At 48.0% G+C, this 26,909-nt stretch overlaps 1 protein-coding gene across 1 annotated transcript in view; it reads left to right on the forward strand.

Moving 5' to 3' along the window:
• PRMT8 (protein arginine methyltransferase 8) overlaps positions 1-26,909 on the forward strand; it is a 205,537-nt gene that overhangs the window by 59,635 nt on the left and 118,993 nt on the right. The gene's annotated exons all lie outside the window — the stretch shown is intronic.

Genomic DNA, 26,909 nt, shown 5'->3' on the forward strand with positions numbered 1-26,909 from the left:
CTTTTCTCCTTTTTTCTTTCCCTCCCTCCCTCCCTCCCTCCCTCCCTTCCTTCCTTCCTTCCTTCCTTCCTTCCTTCCTTCCTTCCTTCCTTTCTTTTCTTCTTTCTCTCTCTCTCTTTCTTGCTTTCCTCTTTCTTTCTCTCTCTCTCTTTCTTTCTTTCTTCTTTCTTTTTGTTTTTTTTTTTCAGAGTCTCCTTCTATCACCCAGGCTGCAGTGCAGTGGTGCGATCTCAGCTCACCACAACCTCCAGCTCCCAGGTTCAAGCAATTCTCCTGCCTCAGCCTCCCGAGTAGCTGGGACTACAGGTGTGCGCCACCACACCTGGCTAATTTTTGTATTTTTAATAGAGGTGGGGTTTCACTTTATTGGCCAGGCTGGTCTCGAACTCCTGACCTCGTGATCCAGCCACCTCGGCCTCCCAAAATACTGGGATTACAGGCGTGAACCACCACGCCCGGCCTTATTTTACTTTTCTATGTTCATATCTACTAAGAAAGATACTTTTTCAAAAAGTAAAATGATAGATGCTGATCTAAAGTCCCCTATTGAAACAGAGGGATTTCTTTCTGGAACGTACATGTGTGTGTTTGTGGGACGAGTGAATGAGTGAGTGAGCCTAAGACACCGCCATTTTCTACTGCCCCTGAGGATGACATCTCACACTGTGGATGCTGCCGATGTTCTTCCCAGCGGAACTTAACACCCCAGTGAAAAAGCCACAGTTCCTGGCAGGTGTTATGGATCCTATGATAGCATTACACTTTATAAGCTATTAATACCCAAATTCACGATGTCCAAAAACAGAGTCCTTAACGACTGTGCCTCCCCCATTTCCCCAAACCGGCTTTGTCTCTCTCCTCCATCCGACTAAATGGCCCTGCCATTCGTCCCGTGTTGCTTAAGCCAAAACCTTGGAGGTTCATCCTTGATTCCCTTCTCCTGTCCAACTCACATGCAATTCACCATAAAGTCTTGTCAAGAGACCTCTAAAGCATTTTCCAAATGGATACAGTTCCCTCCCTCTCCACGACATCCAGCTTGGCCAAAGCCACGATCATTTCCTGGCTGGAGCACTACAGCAGCCTCCTACTCAGTCTTCATACCGTGCCCTCTCCCCCTCCAGATGTCGTCCTTAGACCAGCTGGAGTTATCTTTATAAAGTAAATCGATCACATCATCCTCCTGGTTTAAACCTTCGAAAGCTTGTCAGTCAGGTTTGCAATGAAATTGAGACCCCGCTCTCCCTAGAGGCTGCACAGGGCCTGGACCCTGCCAACCTTATCAGCACCTGGCCTTGCCAGCCACCCCCAACCCCTGGATCCCATGTGGTTCAGCCACGATTGCTTTTGTGTCTGTCCCCCAAGTTTGTTCCTGCCTTAGAAACTCGCATTAGCTCTCTCTCCTGTAATCCATGCCCCTCAAAAGACAAGGAACTTCTTTTGTCTGAGTTCAGCCCAAACATCATTGCTTTAAACTCGATGTAAGGATCCCCCTGCCATTCACTCTATCACATCTCCCTGTTATATTTTCATTTTATTTTTATTTTATTTTTTATTTTTTGAGACAGAGTCTCACTCTGTCGCCCAGGCTGGAGTGCAGTGGCCGGATCTCAGCTCACTGCAAGCTCCGCCTCCCGGGTTCACGCCATTCTCCTGGCTCAGCCTCCCGAGTAGCTGGGACTACAGGCGCCGCTACCTTGCCCGGCTAGTTTTTTGTATTTTTTAGTAAAGACGGGGTTTCACCATGTTAGCCAGGATGGTCTCGATCTCCTGACCTCGTGATCTGCCCGTCTCGGCCTCCCAAAGTGCTGGGATTACAGGCTTGAGCCACCACGCCCGGCATTTTCATTTTATTGTGTACAACACCATCTAAAAGTCTTCATGCATTTCTGTATACATATAGAAATGACCAGTGATGAGAGGTTCATTGTCCTATCTCCTCTTAGCCCAGAACCCAGACAAGGACTTGGGTTAATTTCCTTTCTCATCAGATGTGCTATGGAGCTTTTCCCAGCAGTTCTGGATCAAGAGAAGTCCTTGTCCCAGAGTGCTTAGTAAACACCCTTGACCTGCATGCAATGTCCTCCTGGCCACCATGCCTCCAAACCTGGCATTGACTTCATCTGACTCTGCCACCTTGCTTTTTGTACTGTTTTGGCCCGCAGACCTCTAAGGTGAGCAGGAAGAAGGGGAAGGACACTTGGCCCAGGTAACAGCCTGGAGACCACTGTCCTAAGCAGCCCCAGAGCTAGCCTTGCTAGGACAAAATCCTAGAGGGGCAAGGAGCTTTCCTCTGAAGTCACCCACTTTTAGTCTTTTTGCAAAACCTGACACTCTAGTCATATTCTGTTGCTTCTAGACATGTTTTGTGATCAGTAAATGTTGAGTGAAGGTCTTGGTTAGAGGGGACATTTAGAGGTCAAGTCTATATGAGAGGGGAAGGGAAAGGCATCAAGGTCATGCCAGTTAGCACAATTTCTATTTAAGGAGTTAGGTTGGCACATTTAAGAGAAACTGTACAGGCCCCTAGACATCATGGAGCAAGAGAGTCAAACAAGGAGAAAACTCAGGCAGTTCAGTGGGAAATTGCCTTTGCCCAGTGGCAAAAGTGGAAGGGACCAATGTGGAGGGCCAAGCTGAGGAAAAGCTGCGTTGGAGCTGCCCCGCACATGCCCCTTCGGGTGCCTGGCAGCAAACCCCACCTGGGGCTATGGTATTGCAAGGAAACCCGAAGAGGGTAGTGGAAGCCCGTGGCCATCTGGAGCTCGACCACCTGTCATCCCCCCGTTCCCTTTAGGGAAGGTCAGGGGTGATGGGGAAGGGAGGGCTTTGTGCCATAGAAAGGAATGACTGGGGCGAGGCACAGTGGCTCAAGCCTGTAATCCCAGCACTTTGGGAGGCCGAGACGGGCGGATCACGAGGTCAGGAGATCGAGATCATCCTGGCTAACACAGTGAAACCCCGTCTCTACTAAAAAAATACAAAAAACTAGCCAGGCGAGGTGGCGGGCGCCTGTAGTCCCAGCTACTCGGGAGGCTGAGGCAGGAGAATGGCGTGAACCCGGTAGGCGGAGCTTGCAGTGAGCTGAGATCCGGCCACTGCACTCCAGCCTGGGCGACAGAGTGAGACTCTGTCTCAAAAAAAAAAAAAAAAAAAAAAAGAAAAGAAAAGAAAAGAAAAAGAAAAAAAAAGAAAGAAGAAAGGAATGACTGGTAGGAAAGGGAGATTTTGAGTGAGGCATAAAAGGTTATTTGGAGCTGTGGCTTGGAGACAGCTTCTAGTATGGAGACCACTTGCTCCAGCTTTTAATCAGACCAAGCGCGTAAATAATGAATTTAGAGTTACATCCACATTGCCTCATGGGTTTTCCTCATTGTCATCACTACTTAAACAAAACTAGTATGAAGACAGGGAAATGCTAACCCTCCTGGTGCCCAGGGAAAGGTGGCCGGGGAGGAGCGATCCTGGTAGCCGGTGGCTTAGCCACTGCCTTCCCTGGGAGGGCTGGGCCTGCCCAGAGTGTGCTGTAATAGTGAGTTGATGCCATAACCTTTGTGTTTGATTAGTTGCCAAACACAGGTAATTCACTTTATTGATATAAAGTTACGTATAAAATGCCATATCAGCTACCGCTAATTAAATGAGTTAATATTTGTAACACTTAGCCCAGTGCTTGGCACTGTTAGCTATTCCTCTAACAGCGATCGTTACTACTGCAGTTATGGTGTCTCAGCTACTGACTTCTGGTAGCCTGTGTAGACAAATAGCTCTCGGTGTTACTCCACAGGGATCAGGGCAATGCCGATCAGCTCCATTTGCTTTTGCCTGATGGAGAGGCATGAAGAAAAAAGGTGGAAGGAACGGCTCTGCACACAGTCATTTGTTCTGACTAAATACATCTGATGCTGGTGATTCTGAAAAGGAGATACTCTCGGTGGCCCCACATACACATGCATGTGTTGTATAATGTACGCAAAGTGCACATCTGTTGGCGAAACAGGAAGCTACTCGTTTGCAATGGTGGAATAAACACCAAGGCGATATTTACTGCGGTCAGCTGTGAGACCATCAAACTACTTAGGAGAGCCTTTCTGAGCCACCTACCTCCTGGCCCCACTGGTAGGGGGTACCCATATGATTCCACTGGGACTCAGAGACCAGATTGATAAGCCTTCACGATCAGGCCTCCTACAGCATCCTGGATCACTGGAGAGGGACAGCCAAGGCCCTCCTGGGGACGTGTGGCTCACTCCCCCTCCCCACCCTCACGTCCTTGGGCACAGGCACTGCCCTCCTTCCCTTGGCCCATAGATGTTCCTAAAGCCCATGAGTGACACTAGACCACCAGATTACTGGCAAGAGGGGTTTAAGACCAGGTCCCTAAGAATGAGATCCTTTATGTGAGGTGGCCTGTCGCTGAATTATTTTGCTTGGAAGGCAGACTCACCTCCTCTCTCTCCAGTCAAATCCTTATTCCTTTCCTGCTTGCTCCCAGTCTGTTCTGAGAGTCCCATCTCAACCTGCTCCTGTCTGTAGAATCCTCTCGACCTGCAGACTACTGTGAGCCGGCTCTCTCTGTGGGCACCGCCTCGGTCCCCAGCCTGACTGCCTGCAGAATCTCGCTCCAGCTGCAGCTGCGCTCCCTCGGCCACATGCTGTTCTGGCAAACACCGGCCGAGGTTGCCACCAGCCTGCACAGGCCTTCTGAGGGACCCAAGTCTGGGGACTTGTCTAGCCTTCCTTAATTCCAGGGCTTTCAATCAGACTTGTATTGGAAACAGAGTCCCAGCTGTGTGTCATAGAGGTTTCTTCTGCCACCCACCGATGCCTGTTGGAAAGGCCAGCTTCTCCCTAGGGACCTCTGGGCAAATGCCGGAGTGTCTTTTGGGTGTGTTCAACCTTTGATGAAAGCTGCTGGTAGGAATAGGTGGGCGTGGATTACCATCAGAAAACGTTCTCTTCCTCTTCCCTGTCCTCTTTTATTTGGCGTACCGCACAGGGTCTCCCTCTGCCTCTGTGTGCTTTACAACAGCATACTGCTTTTTCAGAATGGTGTTGATCCGTTTCTTCTGAAATAAACATTCAGCCACCTTGACCGACTCCTTTGCTGGGAAAAGCAATTCCACATGTGTGCCCTGAACTAACCACACATCCCCTTTATGAACCGTGTGGAGTGGCGTCCCAGGGGTCTGTGCTGAGGAGCGCCCAGTGGGCTTTCCTACCCCTTGGCTCCCAAGGACCTGTTCACCCACAGTGACCACTCTGGGCAGCCCTCGTGAGCCAGAGAGCGAACCCGTGCAAAGACCGACAAGCACCCGGAAGGGGAAGGGACAACAGGAGCATTTCCCTCTGTATCAAGATTCAAGAGCAGAGTCTCATTTTGTTTTCCAGAGCAGGTGCTTGTATCTGTGCACCTAAGTTACGAAGCAGCTACTCTCTTCCAAAAACAGAGTAGATGTTTGATGTCAGCAGGGCTGCTCTTTCTTGATTTTCAAGCAATCTTAATTTTATTGGGGACATGACATTTGTTTTGTTGGGGGGTGCACTCCAGTCTGTTTTTTGTTTTCTCTACCTACTTTCATGTCTTCTTCAAATACCCCATGCTGGTTCTCACCTCTGGGCCTTTGCTTATGCCGTTCTCACAGCTGAGGCACCCCCCTTCTCCTACAGGGCCTCTCGCACTCAGTCACTAAATTCCCACTCATCCTTCAAGACGCAGCACAGACGTCTCTTTCTCAGGAAGGCTCCCTTGTCCCCTTGCCTCATCTCTAACCCAAGCCCCTCCCCACTGACCTCCTTTACCTACGCATCCATCCCCCTTCTCCCTACCACATGTCAATCAGAATCTCAGTTGTCTCTTTCTCCTTCTAGACAGTAGCTTTTTTGGAATAATGAGGAGTTTCAGTCATGGTTGCATTCCTCGCAGCCATCACAAACCCTGACACATCATCGAGGCTTAAATTGGTGTTCACCCATGCACTGACCTCTTTACATTGCCTCACTTTAGATGATTCTTTTCTTGAGGAGAAAAACTACATGTCCTTGAGCACGCCTGCTGTGGTTCTGATTTTTATAGGAACTGACGTGCAGGGAGGCTTAGCACACCCACTTTTCTAATCTCTATGGTCAATTGTCTACATCTAGAGTTAAACGTTTTGGCCTTAGACTCTCTTCACAAATTTTTTTGAGACAGGATCTTGCTCTGTCGCCCAAGCTGGAGTGCAGTGGTATGATCGATCATATCTCACTTTACCCTTTAACTCCTGGGCTCAAGTGATCCTCCAGCCTCAGCCTCCTGAGTAGCTAGGACTACAGGCATGTGGCACCATGCCTGATTGATTTTTTCTTTTTTAAATTTTTTGTAGAGGTGGGATCTTGTTATGTTGCCCAGGCTGGTCTTGAACTCCCAGCCTCAAGTGATCCTCCTGCCTTGGCCTCCCAAAGTGTTGGAATTACAGGCATGAGCCACCATGCTTGGTTCCCCTTTATAATCTTAAGAATCATTGAGGGCACCAAAGAGCTTTTGTTTATGTGGGTTATGTCTATTGATAGTCATTGTATTACAAACTTAAGGAAAATTTAAAAATTAGTTCATTTAAAAATAATATGCTGACATACATATTTTTGAAACAAAAAGTCAGTGAGAAGAGTGGTATTATTTTGTATCAGAGTCTCAACCTTGGCACTACTGAAAGTTTGGACTAGGTACTTCTTTGTTGTAGGAAGTTCTCCGGTGCATTGTAGATGGTGAGCAGCATCACTGGCCTCTACCCACTAGATGATAGTAGAAAGCCCTCCTCCTGCTTTGATAACCAAAATGTTGCCTGACATCCCCGGGACAGATGGAGAGAGAGAACATCACCCTAAATGAGAACCACTGTCTTATTATTTTGCAAATCTTTTTAAAATTTTTTTATTTTATTTTAAATTCCAGGATACATGTGCAGGATATGCAGGTTTGTTTGCATAGGTAAACATGTGCCATGGTGGTTTGCTGCATCCATCTATCGACCCATCACCTAGGTATTAAGCCTAGCATACATTAGCTATTTTTCCCAATGCTCTCCTTCTCCTTGCACCCCCATAGGCCCCAGTGTGTGCTATTCCCTCCCTGTGTCCATGGTTCTCATTGTTCAGTTCCCAGTTATGAGTGAGAACACACGGTGTTTGGTTTTCTGTTCCTGAGTTAGTTTGCTGAGGATAATGGCTTCCAGCTCCATCCATGTCCCTGCAAAGGACATGATCTCGTTCCTTTTTATGGCTGCATAGTATTCTGTGGTGTATATATACCACATTCTCTTTATTCAATCTGTTGCTAGTGGGCATCTGTGTTGATTCCATGTCTTTGCTATTGTGTGTAGTGCTGCAATGAATATACGTGTGCATGTATCTTTATAATAGAATGATTTATATTCCTTTGGGAATATACCCAGTAATGGGTTTGCTGGTCAAATGGCATTTCTGGTTCTAGGTCACTGAGGAATTGCCATACTGTCTTCCACAATGATTGAATGAATTTACACTCCCACCACTCTCTGTGGAGAAAAAGCGTTCCTATTTCTCCACAGCCTCACCAGCATCTGTCGTTTCTTGACTTTTTAATAATCGCCATTCTGATTGTGGTTTTGATTTGCATTTCTGTAATGAGTAGTGATGTTGACTTTTTTCATATGTTTGTTGGCTACATAAGTGTCTTCTTTCGAGAATGTCTGTTCATGTCCTTTGGCCACTTTTTAATGGGGTTTTTTTTTTCTTGTAAATTTGTTTAAATTCCTTGTAGAATCTGGATATTAGACCTTTGTCAGATGGATAGATTGCAAACATTTTCTCCCATTCTTTATGAGATCTGTTCACTCTGACGATAGTTTATTTTGCTGCGCAGAAGCTCTTTAATTAGATCCCACTTGTCAATTTCTGCTTTTGTTGCAATTGCTTTTGACGTTTTTGTCATGAAATCTTTGCCCCTGCCTAGGTCCTGAATGGTATTGCCTAGATTTTCTTCTAGGGGTTTTTATGCTTTTGGGTTTTACATTTAAGTGTTTAATCCATCTTGAGTTAATTTTTGTATAAGTTGTAAGGAAGGGGTCCAGTTTCAATTTGCATATGGCTAGCCAGTTCTCCCATCACCATTTATTAAATAGGAAATCCTTTTAAATGTCTGGGTTAATAGAAGAGAGCTGGATTCTTATATCTGCTTTGCATTTATTCTGTTGCCATATCTTGTTTTGGTTGAGGTGGATGGTGAAATTACAGCCTTACATAGATAGTTAAAAGAGTATCTTAATAGCTTTTAGAGAGAATAATAGTGGATATTCTTCTTTGATACTACACCAAAACTCAAAAAGTGGTGGTTTCTTAAATGTTAGTTGTAATGTGGAATCTGAAACCATGTCAGTACACTTTTCTTACTCTGTTACATTAAGATATATTGGTTTATCTTGGATGTTGAATGATCTTTTACCCACATGAGCTTTTGTAACATCGTATACTTGTCATTTGGAAAATGTTTACGTCATTCTTTTAAATGTTGACAAGTCTCATTATGCAAGAGAAATTACATTTGTTAATCTTAGAAATGTTTTTAAGTACTGAAAAGCTATCAAGGATACAAGAGCAGATGCAAGTTTTCCAAAATTCCAATTTCCTCTTGAAAGCTCAGGCTATGTCCCTGGTCAAATTACTATCAATTACCTTTCTTGAAGTGAATGGCTCACTTAATTTTGAGAAAACGGCTATCAAACACCAAAGTCTATATAACCATAGATCATAAATTGTTAATTCAAGTCAAAATAATGTTCCATGTAAAAAGTGGCTATAGTTTAGCCTGCAACTCAATTCCACACTGCTTTTCCTTAAGACAGCTATCATGCTTTGGTATGTTTTATGTGAACGTCTCTTATTGTCACAAAGACTATTTTAAAAAGTGTACTCCAAAGTTGAGATTTAATACTATTAAAATGTTTACTGTTTCGTCAAGGACATTTCCAAATGAAACTGGTTTTCTTTTGCTTCCACAAGCACTCAGCTGTAAACACTGTGATGACTGGTAACACAAGTACTGCCTAGATTTGTGCTAAGGCAAAGCAGTTTCACCACCACTGCTCTTGCAACTTTAGTGCAATGTCAACAACGGACAAAGGCAAATCACTTCTTAGTTGTGTTATGAAAGCAGTTTTGATCTTGCTGCCCCCCCCCCCCCAATGTTTTGGGACCCCAGGGATGCCTAGAACACATTGCTGGTCTATACCAATGTTGTTTTACTTTGATGGTGAACTAAAACTACCACGAGAGTTAGAAATGAGAGCACAGGAGCTCTATTTATGTGATTGGCTCACAAACTGCCAAGGAAGTAGTCATGGATTCAAGATTTCAGGCAGGAAGGGCCCTTTGAGATGCTTTAATCTAGCCTCTTCAGCTTACAGATGAGCATGTTTAACCCAGAGAGCAGGAGTGACGCACCCGAAGTCTCGCAGCTAGCTGTGGAAGAACAAGATCTAGAACTCAGGTCTTCTGATTCCTAGCCCAGCGCTCTTTCTACCACATCCTGCTATTTGCAAGCACTCTGTAGAGCATCTAAGACACATCCACGTGCAAAAAAGATCCGTTCTGTACTCAGGTTGAACAATGTTTTGTGATTGTTGGCATATTTGTTCTTGTTTCTAAGTTGGCTTTTGCCCAGACAGCATTCAGGAGGCTGCCTATTTTCTCTAGTTGCTTGACCTGCAGGGACTCAAAGTGGCCGTGAGGCATACATGCGTGCTGAGCTGCGCTTTCATGCTCCAACAGTTAGACATTCTATCGAGTTGGTTAGTCAAGAGAGTTCTGCATTTTCCCACCTGCTTTGGCCACCAGTGCTGTTTATGATGATGTGAGGACTCTACTTTTCCACCTACATGTTGGTTCACTTAAAGGAAGCCTCTGGAACATTTTCCGTGGGAACTGCCTTAACTGGAGTGTCTTGACCTTGATAATTTCTTTGATTCCAGTCATAACCTTGATCCATTGTGCCTCATGGTGTTTCGGAAGAAAACTGCCGCCCTTTTTCTCCGCCTGGCCGTTGAGGAGTAGAGAAGGTAGATGTGGCTTCTCCACATAAATGAGCTGCGCGACACCCAGTCAACAACTGTTAGTGACAGTTAAGATGAAAAACACCTCCTATAACCTGCAATTTTCTTTAGGAAGAAAGTGTCTGCCCTGCTCGGCTTCCAGAGAGCTGAGCTGAGAAAACGGGGACCCTCTTAGTTGCTTTCAAAGACCACAAAGATGGACACACAGAGGGGAACAACACGCACTGGGGCCTGCTTGAGGACAGAGGGTGGAAGGAGGGAGAGGACCAGGAAAAATAACTAATGGGTACTGGGCTTAATACCTGGGTGAGGAAATAAGTGTACAACAAACGCTTGTGACACAAGTTTACCTGTATAAGAAACCTGCACATGTACCCCTGAACCTAAATTAGAAAAAAAAACAAACCACTACAAGGAGACCACTTATTGGCAACATGCAAGAGCACAGGAAACTGTAGAAGTCTTCAGTGGAACTTGAGAATTATTTCTAGCCACATTTTTCATACTTTTTCCCACCAGATAGATCTGAGAATGACCTGCGTGGTCTCCTTGGAAGCTGCCCTGGGCTGGGGGATCCCCTGTCCAGGAGCAGAGCCTGGGCTAGGTGGCCTCTTCTGGTCCCTTCCAGCCCTCTAATCCCCTATAGTAACTAAGGGCCCCACATCTCAGGATTGTCACTTGCAGGGCAGCCCAGGAGCACGTTGCTTTATCCTAGGAACAGGGTCTGCTGTCTTCCGGGCCTCTTCCCAGGACTTCGGCCTCACCAGATTGGGCTTCCTAGGTCAGACCTCACCAGATGGTGAAGACCTGGACTGGGGAATGTTCAAGGCAGAGGAGAGGTCAAGCCACAGCTTAGGTCCTGCTGGAAAGTGCTGGCTGCCAGGAGGCTGCTGTGGAAACAGCTGTAGGCCTGAGAAGCCAGCGTCTTTAAGGGCGAGTGGGGTGGTGAGAGGACTATTCAGCAAGTCCCATGGACCAACAGGCAGATTGGCCACTTACTTGGCATTTCAAACAAACAAAAAATCCACACAAAGAAAGCATTCCTGCCTGTTCAGAACTTACAGCCTAAGAGGGGAGAGAAGCTAAACCCCTGAACTGGGATCACGTGAAAGGAGATGAAATGAGCGATGCACAGAGGACACTGCACGGGGATGCGGGTAGGCTGGAGAGGAGAGGGGTCAGTCCGGGAGACCATCCTGGAGAGCGGCCTGTGATGGAAAAGGCCAGCAAGAGCCATGGACGCTGCTGAAAGGGTGCGGGAAAGCCACGGTTCCCTCCCTCCCCTCGCCCCTCGCTCACTCTAGTCCCGGCTCCCTTTAAACAGGCCTAATATGACCAAACACCACCCTTAGGACTCCTGGGCCTCGGACCTCAGTGTTGAGTCTGGCAGCAGATCCCCAAGGGCGACAGTTTGCACTGGAGGCTGGGTGTCACCATTAGCAGGTGAGGGAGCGCATGGGGAATGCAGATTCCCAGGCCAGCCCTGCCAAGTCTGCGTGAGTCCCCTGGAGGCTACTGCTGCTGGGACTGTGCAGTGCTGTCGGACATGATTTCTGACCTCAGAGGCCCTGCTTTCTACTGGGGAAGCCAGACGCTGCATTCCGCGTGCCATTGTGACCTTGAAGTAGGGCTGAGAATGAGGTGTCTGGGTCAGGAACCGGTGAGCGCGGTCAGGGGACACCCTCAGGAGGGGAGCCTGCCCTTCGCAGCCAGGGCAAATGTTGGGGTGCCGCCATGCTGGCCATCTCCTCGTCTGTTCTGCCTGCACATCTCCTGTGGCACCCTGTGGTCTGTGTCCTGATGTGGCCCGACTGTGGACCCCCGTGTCCTGCCTGCTGTGTCTGTTTCTCAGCTCCTGCTGGGTCTGGGCTTCCGACACCAGCCCTGCTCTGGCGATTGAAAATGACTGCAGCCTTGGGTGCAGCCTTGTCCTGAGCACTCAACACGGGCGCCTCGTGTGTTCCTCATGGCATATCTACCATGGGCTGTTTCAGGTTTCAAGAAGCAGTGATGTGCTCGGGTCACCTCAGGGCGGAGGGCTTGCAGGAAGGCCAGGCATAGCAATGCAGGCCTCAGCCTAGCCCAGCCTCTACAGAACTGCAGCACCACAGGGCTCAAAGGGGCTTGGGCCAAACCCTGAGGCCCATCTACTCGGCTCTGTCTCTGCTCCTAGCCCCTGCTGTCTCTTCAATATCCCGCAGCTTAATGCCACCCCCCACCCACCCCGCGCCGTGTGTCTTTTGGCTTCTATTTTGCTCTCTCCTGAAGCCGCTTCTTCTGACTCTCTGAGAAGGAGTGTGTGGATGGATTCCCAGGACCAGATTCCTCAAGGCAGCCGCTGTTGGCTCAGACGTCCCTGGCCAGGTTGCTGGTGTCATAGGGAGCAAGAGGGCAGGCGGCTACCTGGGCTCTCCTCTAAGAATCACTCACTTCAGAGGGAGAACATTTAAGGTTTGAATCACTGAAGTTAAGGAAAGGCCACGTGATGTAAAAGCACTCTGGGGAGGGGGATGTCTAGGAAGGAAGAGAAACTCAGCCACAAAAGAAGCCCTTCATGCCCAGCCCTCGAGGAGAGAGGAGGAGCAGGGGCCAGGGAAGAGAGGGCGGGCAAGAGCGACATGTGGCATTTCTCAAGTGGGAGACCAAGTTCAAAGGGAGCACAGCGCTCCCAGGGAAAGCACCCCTACAAATTTTATAAAATGGATCAGGAAGAGAGAAAGGGGAGAAGGGAAACTAAATCCAGCTTGCAGGGCACTTGGTGTCCGTCGAAGGTCGGCCTGTGCTCCCACCTGCTTCCTCGCGTTGTTTGCTGCCTATTGACCTAGAATCCCACAGACCCCACTACAAGGGTATGGTCAGCCTAGGAGTCCTACAGATAAAAACGGAACAGTTCGAAACGTTAAGTCTTCCCTTTGAGATACTCCTTCAGGTCCCGCATACCTGTGAAATTACCACGTCAGCTGGTCTAAAGGACCCCACAGGAGCTGACTCACCAAAGAATGCAATTTCTACATTCTGATGAATTCATCCCCCTTACCCCAGTCAACAGCTCCATTCTCCAGTCCCTTGTCCTCCACAATCCCCTTAAAGACTCCAGCCCAGAAATCCTGGGGGAGATGGAGTTTAGGGGCTCCTCCCATCTCTTGGCTCAGTGCCCTGTGACTATCAAACTCTATCTGTTGCAGCCCTAACTGGTAACTGGTGTGTTACTGTGCAGCGAGCGTAACAGGCCTGTTACTGTGTAACTGGTCTGCTACCTGGTCTGCTACTGTGCAGTGGGCATACAAACCTGTTGGTCCTATGACACCAGTCCCTCACGAAAGCACCAGATTAATTTTCACACCCTTTGTGGCTGCAGATTGGAAGTGGAGGATGAGGGTGAGGGGAGGTGCCTTCCAGCCTGGGCTTGGGGTGTGGAAGGCAGGAGGGCAAGAGAACCCACAGACAGGATGGAGGGAGGGGTCAGCTGCTTCAGGCGTGGATGCTGCCCTCACTTACGCTCTGCCCTCCTTCTCCCTAAGGTGAATTGACTCATGCCCTTTCCCCCTGCCACCCTGAACAAAGAAATGCCACTCACTGACCTGTGATGCAAGCTCTTCACACACGCATGGGAATAAGTGTGTGCATGGAGGAGGCACCACGCCAGCCTGCTCTCTGGGCTCGGTCCTGGGAGACCTGGCCAAGGGCCTTCACGTCCGAACCCTCTCCTGGAATTGGATGGTCAGCGGGAGGCAGGGTTGAGCCTGCTAACCTGAATTTGGCTTGGTCCTCGTGGCTCTCTTAATTGCTCTTTGACAAATAGCCAGAAAGTGGAGGCAAGGAAGGTGGAGTTTATTTCCATGTTCAAAGTATAAGAAATTGAAGCTCCAAGAGGGCAGGTGACATGGCTGTGCCAGTGCCCCCCAGCACACCCCTCAGTGACACCATAGATGGGCCAGGGCTGCAGGATGCTGTGAAAACAGCACATTCCTTTGACCACGTGGTCCTAGTTCTATATCTGTCTCTGTCTCTTTGCTAGCTATGTGACATAGGGGAAGTCCCTTAACTTCTCTGAGCCTGCGTTTTCATCTCTAAAATGAGGATACTAAGTCCCACCTCACAGGGAAACTGTGACGCTCACGCAGGAAGACAAATACAAACTATTAAGCCTAACTCCTGGCGTGAGCTAGGTGCTAAGAGTGCTTTTCTTGCTCACTTAAACCACATTTCCAGTGACCACATCCAGATATGCCAGGGCTGCCACACCAAGCGCCACCTCTGAGAGGGAATGGCAGCCTCCTTTTGCCTGCAGTTTTTCCAGCCTCACCGCTCTCAATGGCCCAAACTACAATTTCTTTGGGGGTGGTTCATTAGAAAATGGAGCTGTTAAATAAAGTGTTCACGACATTCTTCTGGATCATGGATCCCCCTCCCAAGGGAAAAACCCACATATCCATCACCCACACTGTTTTCCACAGAATTTCAAGGAACTCCCAGAAACTCTGAAACCACAAGCAAAGCTCCTCTCCCAGGTGGGAGGGCAGGGCCCACGAGCACACACTGGCATCACGAGCGATTTGTTGTGCAGCCCGATTATCCCCCAGTTCACCAACAGCCTTCTCCTCGCGCAACGCCCGGGACCATCCTTCTGAATTACCCACAGGCTGAGGATGAAAGGCGAGGGAGTGAGTGGACCGTGGGGAAGCTGACCTTGAGAGGGACGGTGCGGGGGTGAGCTGGCTTGGCCCGGAGGGGAGCGCAGTGAGGAACCCATGAGAAGGGGCCAAATGCCCTGAGCAGCCACTGTTTCTTACCCCCTTGACTAAGACTGAACAAGAGAAAAAAGAAAAAAACGTCACCACACAGAGAGAATCGAAACCCTCTAGCCAGGAAAGCAGATGAACAACAGAACAGCAGCTGGGGCTCTCTTAAAGGCTTTAAACACAGAGGACGGATGTGTCTCTTCTTGTTGAGGCTGATGTCCTAGCAGTGTTAAGGAGGTGGAGGCTCTGGCCTCGCTGACCTCACCTGCCACGGTAACTCTAAGGCCGGAGAAATAGAGTCCCAGCGCCACCACTGGGACTATTGTGCCACCATTGGTTTGAGTGAACAGAAGAGTGCTGTTGTTTTGTTTTGTTTTGTTTGCAGAAGAGGCGTCTCCTAAAAGGGAGGTGCTGTTTGGTGTCTTTGCAGCAGCAGTGTCTGAGTGAGCTCTGTGAGGGCAGGCTTGGTGCCCTGAGCACTGCTGGGCTCTCAGAGCTGTGGGAGGGCAGAGGCAGGCCTATCTGGGCTGCCAGGCTTAGCCACAAGCTCTCAATTCTCAACTCCTCTTCTGGGAGAATTGTCCTGACTTTGCTAAGCACATTTTTTTCTGTCTTTTTATAGACAGGGTCTCACCTTGTCACCCAGACTGGACTGCAGTGGAGGGATCATAGCTCCCGGTAACCTTAAACTCCTGGCTCAAGTGCTCCTCCCACCTCAGCCTCCTGAGTAGCTGGGGCTACAGGTGCATGTGCCACCACATCCAGCTAATTTTTAATTTTTGTAGAGACGGGGTGTCCCTGTGTTTCCTAGGCTGGTCTCAAACTCCTGGCTTCAAGCGATCCTCCCACCTCAGCCTCCCAAAGTGCTGGGATTGCAGGCGCGAGCTGCCACGTCTGACCTGTGCACACCTTTGTGTCTATAGTACCTTGACCTTGAGCTCATTCTTGCTGCATGAAAAACATTTTTTAAAATATAGTTTCGAAACCACACATGGTTGAAAATTTGGATAATATAGAATACCAATATAGCAAAAGATAATGTAGGAAACCCATTCAAAAAAGAAGAAAAGAAAATAAAAATCTGCAGTGCTCCCACCCGGATTTGGACGTGATTAATTTTGGTTTAGGTCTTTGCAGTTTGCTTTTTTTTTTTTCTTAGACGGCGTTCTGTTGCCAGGCTGGAGTGCAGTGGATCTTGGCTCGCTGCAACCTCCACCTCCTGGATTCAAGTGATTCTCCTGCCTCAGCCTCCTGAGTAGCTGGGGCTACAGGCGCTCACCACCATGCCCAGCTAATTTTTGTATTTTTAGTAAAGATGGGGTTTCACCATGTTGGCCAGGCTGGTCTCGATTTCTTGACCTCGTGATCCACCTACCTCAGCGTCCCAAAGTACTAGGATTACAGGCATGAGCGTGCCTGGCCCAGTTTGCCTTTCCCCCCCACCCATTCAGCAGCGTTTTAATCCTGTATCCTCCAACTTACCGGGGCTTGGCTCTCCTGTGACTCAGTTTTCGTGGTTAGAAAATACGATGGCTACATGCTAACAAAATTCTCCAACTGCTTTCATGAGGTTTCCTCATCCCTGTGGCCAGGAGGGCTGCATATCCCTCCATCCTAGGCGGTGAGGATCAGAGAGCCGGGTGATGATGGGCGCAGAGCCATGCAGCAGGCCCAAGGCTCCTCACTCTTAACCCAAGTGGATATCAGAGAAAAATCCCACCTCGACGAGAGGAGGCGCAGACACCAGCCTGCCAGGGCCACGCACCACAGGTCATGTCCATCAGGGATCTCCTGTGAGCCATGCTTGTGCCTCTGAGACACAAAATCAGAACAGCAGCCAGTCTCAAAAGAGTTTACGTCTTGCTTTTTGAGCCAATCAGACCTTTGAACAAAACTTTTCCACAGTATATCTGTCTTGTTCACTTTCAGTTTGGAGAGCGGTCCTGACCTTTCCTAATGAAATGGGACCCTCCTCTTCTTTGGCAAATAATAAACTCAGTGTCTGCTTTAACTGGCTTTGGTGGACTTTGTGTTTTTCTGTGGCATGGGTGTCACCCCAGTCGTCACTGTGGCCAGTGGATACACAGTCCCTTCCGAGGGCTGTCACTGAGCTCCTCCTTCCTGTCTGTTCATCTGGGGAGGTTTTCCCAAGCGCCCCACTTCTCGGGGGGAGGCTGAACCCCGTTTTTCTTTACCAAGTTGCTCAGAGGTCTCCACTCACAAATCAGTGGCCACATCGGGCTGGCACTCGTCCACTTGCTTTTCTAGCTGGGACATTCTCTTCTCTGAAACTGTTTGTGGATATGATGAGTGGTCAGAGGCGTTTGTTTCTGTTAAGGTGTTGCTGGTGGTGGGGCAATGGTTCCAGCTCCCATCATTCAACCAGATTCCTTCATCCCCCAAACTGTTCTGGATTTAACCTAATCTTAGAAATCAGAGCCCCGTTTGGCTAACTAGAAAAATCAGAACTTCTGGGTAAAGTTACCAGACATGCACTATTGGGAGGAAACAGCTCCAGACTTGAACTTGCCACTGTCCTTCCTTGCCCCCTCTTGGATGGAATAGATGGGCCCTGTCCCCCTTCCCACCTCCCCAGTCTTCCTTCATGGTGAGAAGAGCTTTTTTCCTGCCTATTAGCCATGATTTGAAGCCAACATTGAAAAAGTTCCGATTTTCTGGATCGTGGGGAAGCTCCTGTCAGGGCATCCCAGCCTCACATACTGAGTGCCTCTCCCAGCCCTGTGTAGCAAATCAAGTGTGCCTCCTGAAAGCATCCTTTGACTGCAAGTGCAGTCATCATGATTATTTTCTCTTATACCATTGGAGTCAGGGTCTCTTGCATCCTAACTGCAAATGTATGCAAACACTATGCCAAAATTTTTGACAAAAATTGGCAAAGAAAGATGTTTTGCCGGTGAAATGCAGCTAACACTTGAAGGGGAGCAGAGAGCTGTTTGGGGTGGGGGCCCAGGTGAGAGCTGAAAAGGAGGAACAGGGAGAAGGGCAGGGGATTGGTTGGTGTCTGCAGCAGTGATGGAAGACGCTGGGAGGCCTTCCTCCTCCCCTGTCTTCCAACGTCGGAGCAGAGAGATTCAGGGGCTCCCTATCTCTTTCTTATGGTGGAGGCATCTTCAGAGCTGGGGTGAGGACGGAGTCTCTTAGCCCCTCTTCAGATGCTCCAGACGCCACATCTGGCGCTGAGAATGAGGTTGAGAGACCCCCAAGCCCTCCAGCCTTCCTATGCCGTTACATTCACATCACACCCTACCACACTGTCGTTCACTTCACATTAAAGCATTTTAATTGTCCCCTGGGAGGTTAAGCTGTGTGGATCTTCTTTTCTATGGTCCCTCTCTATCAAAGAGCCATTTACCCTTGAAGTCTTAACATTGGAAGTTTCTTTTTTTTTTTTTTGAGGCGGAGTCTCGCTCTGTCGCCCAGGCTGGAGTGCAGTGGCCGGATCTCAGCTCACTGCAAGATCCGCTTCCTGGGTTTACGCCATTCTCCTGCCTCAGCCTCCCGAGTAGCTGGGACTACAGGCGCCGGCCACCTCACCCAGCTAGTTTTTTGTGTTTTTTAGTAGAGACGGGGTTTCACCGGGTTAGCCAGGATGGTCTCGATCTCCTGACCTCGTGATCCGCCCGTCTCGGCCTCCCAAAGTACTGGGATGACAGGCTTGAGCCACCTCGCCTGGCCTAATTTTATTTTATATTTTTAATAGAGATGGGTTTTCACCATGTTGGCCAAGCTGGTCTCGAACTCCTGACCTCAGGTAGTTTGCCTGCCTCGGCCTCCCCAGGTGCTGGGATTACAGGCGTGAGCCACTGCGCCCGGCCTGGAAGTTTCTCTGCTGATCATCTGGTCCAATCTCTCTGTTTTACAAGTAAGGGAACTAAGACACGAAGTGGCTTCCCCCAGTTCTCAGATCTGGACTCTAAACCGGTCACACCTCCTTTTCCAGGTGGCATTACTTATTGGACAACAGGCCCCCAGCAATCTAGGTGCCCCTTGAGATACCATGGGAGCAAAACACGGTTGTCTTCTTTTAAAGAGTCAAGAGTAACTTTTTAAATACACGTCCCTGTAATTCCTAGGAAATTCTGTGGGATCATGGACATCACCAGCTTCTAAGTGTGCTTTTCAAAAGGCCAGGCAGTTGGGCAGACTGCAGTGGTTACTCGTAGACTTGTAAATAACTTCTGGGCTGTCCAAAACTGCCCAGTTTTGTGATTGTTTTACCTTGTGGCTGTTCAGAGGCAATGATGAAGTTGAAGGTTTACGGGAGGAAGACAAAGAAGGGAATGGTAGAATGGGATGTGGGGGTAATAGAGATACATTTATTGAGCACTAATTATATCCCTGACATTGTGCTTAGGGTGTTACCCAATATTATCCCCATTTTACAGACTGAGGACATTAAGGTTAAGTAATTTGCCCAAGTCTCACAGCTAGCAAGGAAGAAGGTGTAGGTTTCAAACTTGGGGCTGTCTGATTTCAGAGCCCAAGCTTGTCGCCACCATGCTCATGGGACAATGGACAAGAGAAAGCCAGGTTTCCGGGAAACCTCTGAACGGCCACAGTGAAGAGTGACCCTCTTACATCCCGCTGATTGGATGTCCAGGCTTGATGGGATTTTGAGCATCACAGGGGAAGACGGGCCAGAATAGGAGGACAGCAGTTTCCTGTGTTGCTCCAGACTTGCCTCATGTCACCCACATTTCTCTGGGGCTGACATAGATTTTTCCGGTAGGTGTGGCCTGAGGGTGTTCGGGCTTTACTTTTGTGCAGGTGCAGGCAGTTTTCAGGCTCATAGAAACACTCAGCTGTTTATTTATTCATCCAACAAGCATTTCTTAGACGCCTCCTCTGTCAATTCTTGAGCCAGTAAGTAAGCATGGTCCCTGACCCAACAGATCTAGCTCAGGTTCAGAGATGCACAACCTAATTCCAGCAAAGCTTTTTGTAGATTGTCTGGGGAAGCTTTTACAACCCTCGATCTTTCCCACTTCTCAGCTATTCCTGTAGCAGCGGGAAACTCTGCTTTGGAGGAATGGCGAAGAGATGGAAAAGTGAGGCTGTGAGCTGGCCTGAAGTTTTGGAAAAGGATGTGGAAACCAGAGACTAACAAGAGGATGTGGTGGTGTGTGTGACGTCCCTCTGCCCGCTGTTCCATTTCCTTGGGTACTTAAGTTGGGCTCCTGATTTAAGGGCCAACTTCTCATGTAAAAATCCATCCCAGCATCCTCAGCTTAAGTAACTGCCACCTGCCACTTGCCTGCCCCAGCGGAATTAACGGAAGCTGCCAACAGCCCTGCTGACCTCTTTCGACGGAACTGTGTCCTCAGCAGACACAAGCTCCTTCTTCTGAGCAAGGCTCCCTCCTATCTCAGAGCAGGAAGTCCTCTTATGAGGAGTCCAGGCTTCAGACAGAGAAGCAGGGGCCATTCAGTTATTTACTCTGCTCAGTGTCAACCTAAAGGGAAGAGGCTGAGACACAAAGTATAATTTAAAGTTTACTTGAACCGAAATGAGGGCAGCTGCCTGGAAGACTCAGACCCAGGTACCCTTGGCTGTGAGCTTCCTACAGCCTTTGTTAAGAGCAGGATTTTTAGAAAACTAAACCAAACCAAAACAAAAATAGCTTCTATTTTGGTTCAGGAGTACATGTGTAGGTTATACAGATAAACTCATGTCACGAGGGTTTATTGTACAGATTATTTCAGCACTCACGTACAAAGCCTAGTACCCAATAGAGCTTTTTCTCCTCTCCCTCCTCCCAACCTCCATCCTCTGATAGGCTCCAGTGTGTGTTGTTCCTCTCTTTGTGTCCATGTGTTCTCATCGTTTAGTGCCCGCTTATAAGTGAGAATATGTGGTATTTGATTTTCTGTTCTTGTGTCAGTTTGCTAAGGATGGTAGCCTCCAGTTCCATTCATGTTCCTGCAAAAGACATGCTCTCATTCCTTTTTATGCCATGAATGTTCATTGCAGCACTATTTACAATAGCAAAGACATGGAACCAACCTAAATGCCCTTCAATGACAGACGGGATACAAAAAATACGGTATATGTACGCCACAGGAAGGATTTTAAAGGCAAAAGAAGGGGACAGAGTGGGCTGGTACAGGGTTGTTTGTCAAGAATTCTTACTGGTTTACAGAAATAACTTAGATGAATGACTGGCTACTCATTATGAAACTATAGGTGATAGTGTCCAGTGTGGCATTATTTTAGCTACCTGTGGCGATAGCAAGCAGTTTTAAAAAATGAATATATAGCTCAAAAGAAGGAGTGGGATATGATTGCTCTCATTTTACTGTCTCTTCAGGCCTGATGATTTAAAAGGACTCACCTTCCTCAGATGAAAGTTCTTTACTTTTTGCATCAGGAACTCCCTTTTCTGCTTTCTTGGAGTGTCGGGATAGGTCCCACGAAAAGCTGCTGGCAGGGACAGACAGAAGCCAAGGAGAGGCCGTGCAAGGAAGCTGAAGTGCTTGGGACGGGGCAACAGTCTCCTGCCTGCAACCACCATTAAAAAGCACTGTCACTTCAGGCTGAAAGTGGTAGAAACCAGTTTGTTAAGTCACACCAAAGTATGTGTTAGACAGACCTGGCTAGTCCTTTACCCAGAGATCTTGTAGCATAACTGCAGGCGGATGGAAAAGACTTAGAAAGCATTAATCACTGCACAAGCTTGGGGCCCAGTCCCTTTTGCGGGGTGGTGAGTGGTAGAAGTGCCTGGAAAATATGTACAGAAACTGTGAAATTGGCAGAGGAAGGCCAATTTGGGGTTTGGTTACGGTGGGATCAGAGACATCTGGGAGGATGGAGACAAACACCCAAATTATATCCCTGACATGATGCTTAGTGTGTTACCCAATATTATATCCCCATTTTACAGACTGAGGAAATTAAGGTTAGGTAACTTGCCCAAGTCTCATGGCCAGTCTCACGGGTGCTGGAAGCGAGACTTCATGACTGAAATAATCATGTTACCCTGAGAATTTCTTTCTAATTCCTGGCTTCAGATTTAAGGTTATGGTTGATGGGTGAAAGTGTACACATCCAGACCTGTCTGTCTTGGACTTTTGGAAGATTTTCTCTGGGCTGAAGTTGTTAGCTAGGTTAAATAGCAGGAAAGGCTGTAATTGCTTTTTCTCCCTATTGCCAGGAAGTTGGACTTCCATAAAACTCTAGTGGAGGTTCACTGCAGCATGGATGGAAAAGCACTGGATTTCAGTTTTACTCTTGGCTCTGCTGAGCTGTGTACTCTAGGACAAGCCATTTAACTTTTCAGCTGCGCTCTAGAAGAATTCACACCTATCTTGCAGGACTCCTTTAAAATAATCTTAGAGACAGGCTCTTGCTCTGTCACCTAGGCTGGAGCGCAGTGGCGGCAAGATCATAGTTCACTGCATTCTCCACCTCCTCTCAAGCAATCCTGCTGCCTTGGCCTCTCCAAGCGCTAGAATTACAGGCATGAACCACCACACCTGGCCACAAGACTCTCAATGATTAAGAGGGAGAATAACCAGGACAAACATACGTGAACTGTAAAGAGCTGTCATCTTACAATGGTGATGGTGATGATCCTTATACTCCTGGGAGGGTTGGTGCACATCCTTGCCTACAGCAATTGTAAGCAGAGGATAATGCTTCCATCTTGAGGATTCTCATAGCAAAGTTAAAAGTACCAATATTACCTGATATTTAATGTAACTGGACCCACCATCTACTGCTTTATGCACAGAAGATACGGGGCTGAGGGAGCCTCCGTGAGCAGCACTGAGGATCTTGGTTACAAATGAGTGGAATGAGTAAGTGGGGAGGGGGTCTTTAGCGACCTTTAAGAGCAATATGAACGGCAGGTTATTGTTGTTAAGGAACACAAAGCAAACATGAGCAGCGAAAGAAAGGCAAACCACAACTTGCCTATTTAAAGCAATAAAGGAAGGGAACAAAGTTATACAGGCAAAGAGGTGCTTTTGTTTCCCCAGTTATGAATCCTGGTAAAAAAAAAAAACAAAACAACAACAACAAAAAAACAAAAAAACTGCACACAAACCACAAAGACAGTCAGTACCTTCACCTCAACTCCTAATGTGCTGTGTTTCCTTAAGAAAAAAAAAAAAAAAAAACCCTGAAAATAAAGCAGTGTCACACTTTCTTCAACTTGCTATCTAATTTGAGTTTCATGTTTATCTTCTTTCGAGAAAATCTCAAGACGTTATTCGTTTTCTCTTCAGTAGTAGCTGGTTTTTTTCAGGCATGAAGTGGGGGAGGGTAAATGTAATTTTTCCAAGTACACCTGCATTCATTTACTCAATATTTATTACTTATCGTGTGCCAAGTTGTCTGCTAGATGGCTAACAAAAATAAATCCCTGCCCTTAAGGGAAGGAAAGATGCACACCCGGCTGGCTATCTGTAGCCTCTACCCCTGAAAGAAACATCCGACAGACTTCTGGTTTGGAGCTTGGATACTGACTAATCAGATCTCATCTGCCTTGGCCAATCAGGGCTCAAGTGTATCAACCAATCAGAACTAAGCAAGTTGCAATCTTTCATTTGCATAAATAGACCTCATGGGAAACATGGGCAGGAAATTTTGCTACAAAAGCCGACTCCTGCTCACGCCTGTAATCTGAGCACTTCAGGAGGCCGAGGTGGGTGTATCACCTGAGGTCGGGAGTTCCAGACCAGCCTGACCAACACGGAGAAACCCCGTCTCTACTAAAAATACACAATTAGCCAGGCGTGGTGGTGCGTGCCTGTAATCCCAGCTCCTTGGGAGGCTGAGGCAGGGGAATCACTTGAACCCAGGAGTCAGAGGTTGCAGTGAGCCGAGATTGCCCCATTGCACTCCAGCCTGGGCAACAAGAGTGAAACTTCGTCTCAAATATATATATATAATAAAAATAAAATAAACCCGACTCCTCTCTCCGTTCTCTTGAACACACCTACATTTTACACTTAAGGCTGGGTTTCCCAAACTGTCCACTGGAATAAGGTCTCTTTGCTCCAAATTCCTTTTCCGGGAACTTTTGTTGGTGGGGTTTAGAAAGAGAAGCAGTTATTTCCAGGAAATCTGATGAGTGCCTGGAAGGGAAAGAGTGGGCAATTCTACTGGAAGTAGATTTGAGCCAGATCACAAGTGGCCCTGGATGATGGGTTAGGGATTCGTGACTTTATTTTGAAGGTAGAGGGAGTCATCGAGGCTTATTGAGCAGGGGAGTGCCATGGTCACCTGGCTGTAAATAGACACCGAAATTTAGAATCTCATTTTTGGAAATGAACTTATAAGATAATTACATGGGTGGGTTTGAGGACAACTTGAGGACATTTCAAAGGGCATAGCAGGTTTGGCTCACCCTCCTGCTAATAGCATTTGTTGCTTCTCACTCACACTTTATTTTGCATGGAGAACTCTGCACACATACGTAGGAGGGTTGATTTTTTCCTAATTCATCTCTGTAACTGAGATAGCCTCAGACACCTAAGAATTGTAGCCAACACTCCTACCTCAAATGCCCAGAGAGAAATTCTACAGAGCTGAAAGTGGGGAGCGAGCCGCTAGCCCAGAGGTTTCCTCCTAGGAGGAAGGATACTGACGCAGAAAACTGTAACATGCCATAGTGACCAGAAGGATGGACCCTCCTTGCACCTGCTGTGGAGGAGGAGGCTGATGTCACTGTGCCTAGCTCTGCCAACCTCGGTTTAAGTCTGGGCATTGCCACTAATTTGCTGTGTGACCTTGACTAAGTCACATTTCTTCTGTGGGCCTTAGTCCCTGTGTCTATAAACTGAGAGGTGAGACTGGATGGTTTCCAAAATCCATCTGAGTGCTGACATCCTGCGGGCTTGTGGGACTGAATGAGACTACTGAGAGCTCTGGTGTGGCCAGTCTGACGATGCCCACATTTCCCTCCTTTCTCTTTGGTGCTGAGGGAGGCAACACGATGAGAGGTGCTTTTGTTCAGAACCCCAGCCAGGTCTCACAGTCAGCGCTGAGTCCTGGCCCTGCTGTAGGTTAGCAGTGTGAACTTGGGCAAGTCGCTTAACCTCTCTGAGCTTCTGTTTTCTTTTCTGAAAACATAGATAATGAGTCCATGTTCTCTAGCCCAAGAAAAATGGAGGGATAGAAACAAAAAATTAGAGGGGCCTGGCTTCCAATAAGGATGACATTATCACTCTCAGGCTAATTGGGTTCTTTTTGTGAAAAAAGAAAAGTTAGAATAACAGATTTTGGCAAATACGTTCAACAGCTAGTGACATTACCCTGTTTTGAGAATAGCTTGGGCCCTTGACAGTTTTATCAATCTGTCAAGAAAGCAGCACTTACTAATCCCTGAGGTGTAGAAACAAAGGAAGAAGTTTGTTGAATGTCTCCTGCATTAAGCAAATCGATGTCTCTTTTCTACAAGACAAGCTCTTCACAGGGCTCCTTCACTTTTTGCTATACGGAACCTCTCAAATGAATAACCTCATTCATGTGAAAATTCCCCAGAGTGGCCACTGTCATTTCAAATGGTCTCTTAAGAAACTGTGTCAGAGACGGCCGGGTGCGGTGGCTCACGCCTGTAATCCCAGCACTTTGGGAGGCCGAGGCAGGCAGATCACGAGGTCAGGAGATCGAGACCATCTTGGCTAACACGGTGAAACCCCATTTCTATCAAAAATACAAAACAATTGTCCGGGCCTGGCGGCGGCGGCGGGCGCCTGTGGTCCCATCTACCTGGGAGGCTGAGGCAGGAGAATGGCGTGAACCCGGGAGGCGGAGCTTGCAGTGAGCCGAGATCGCGCCACTGCACTCCAGCCTGGGTGACAGAGTGAGACTCTGGCTCAGAAAAAAAAAAAAAAAAAAAAATTGTGTCAGAGACATAAGATGAGTTCACACGACAGTGAGGAAATCTGGAAGCAGCAGGTGTTTGGCCTGGGGAAGAGCCACTTCCGATGAGGAAGGTTGCACAGGCACCTGAGCAGTCTGAGAAGAGACTTCTTGCCTCCGGAGCTTAGTCAGAGGCCACAGGCTGATTGTCCCCAATCCTCCTGATTCCAGGCAGAGGGAATTTAAGGCGAGCTGTTCTCAGGAACCTCACAGAGACAAGGTGGTGGGAAATCCACCCTTAGGTGACCCCCAGCAAAGCTCATTCCAGTGGATGCTGGTCTAAGGAGAGCTCCTGAGTGCTGTGGCCTCTGAGACCAGCTTAAGGACAGAATACCCAGGCCCCTGTTGACTGTGGACGTTTCCACTTAGACACAACACGGATAACATTCAACCAGCAGATGGACATAGGAGCATTTCTCAGAAGGCTAGAAAGCAGTTTCACCGAGGAGCGGGACAAATCTGATCAGATCACCAGGAAAAGTCTCACAGCACCTCATTCCCAGAACAGAACGCACCTGAAGTGAAGCGAAGGGACCTCAGGGAAACATCAGACTCCATTCAGCCCGAGCTGCCTCCCAGCCGTGGGCCACCCAGTACCTCAGACAGGCAGAGACAACCTGTGTGTCTCAGCTGAGGCAGGGGCTCTTGTCCAAGGAGGGAGTGCTTCGGCTGCCTCAGGGAACCTCTATTTCTGCCAATCCTCCTAAGTTAAAAACCATCAAGAACTCAGCTGTAGCTGAACCAAGTTGGGCTTATTGACTTGTTGTTGCACAAAGGAAGAGTGTCCAGCAGTAAAGAGGGCCTTCGAAAGAACTTAGAATAGATGTGAGCTCATAGCTGGTCTCAGGAGGGCTTAGGAAGCAGGGCCTTCTCTGGGCTGGATATTGTGTGTAAGCAGGTGCACTACTGGGATCGTGTATTCTAATGATTCTTACCTAGAAGATGAGAATAAATGAAGCAAGACTGAAGATGTGGATGGGAAAGATGCACCAGCCGTTCCCATCAGCCAGGAGGAGGAGATGTTTGAGAGTTCTGCGATGTGCACAGAGACCTTGTTTTTGTCTGTGCTTAGGTGAGATTATAGTCTTGCTTTTTCTCTCATTTTGTCATCACAGAGTGCCCATCTCTGATATGGGTCCCACGGGATTGTGAATGTGCCCCAGAACACCAAGGTCCAGTGCCCACGCCAGCTCCTCCCAACACTGAGGCCCAG

This window comes from Piliocolobus tephrosceles, chromosome 10 (genome assembly GCF_002776525.5).
Source record: "Piliocolobus tephrosceles isolate RC106 chromosome 10, ASM277652v3, whole genome shotgun sequence".
Lineage (NCBI taxonomy): Eukaryota > Metazoa > Chordata > Mammalia > Primates > Cercopithecidae > Piliocolobus > Piliocolobus tephrosceles.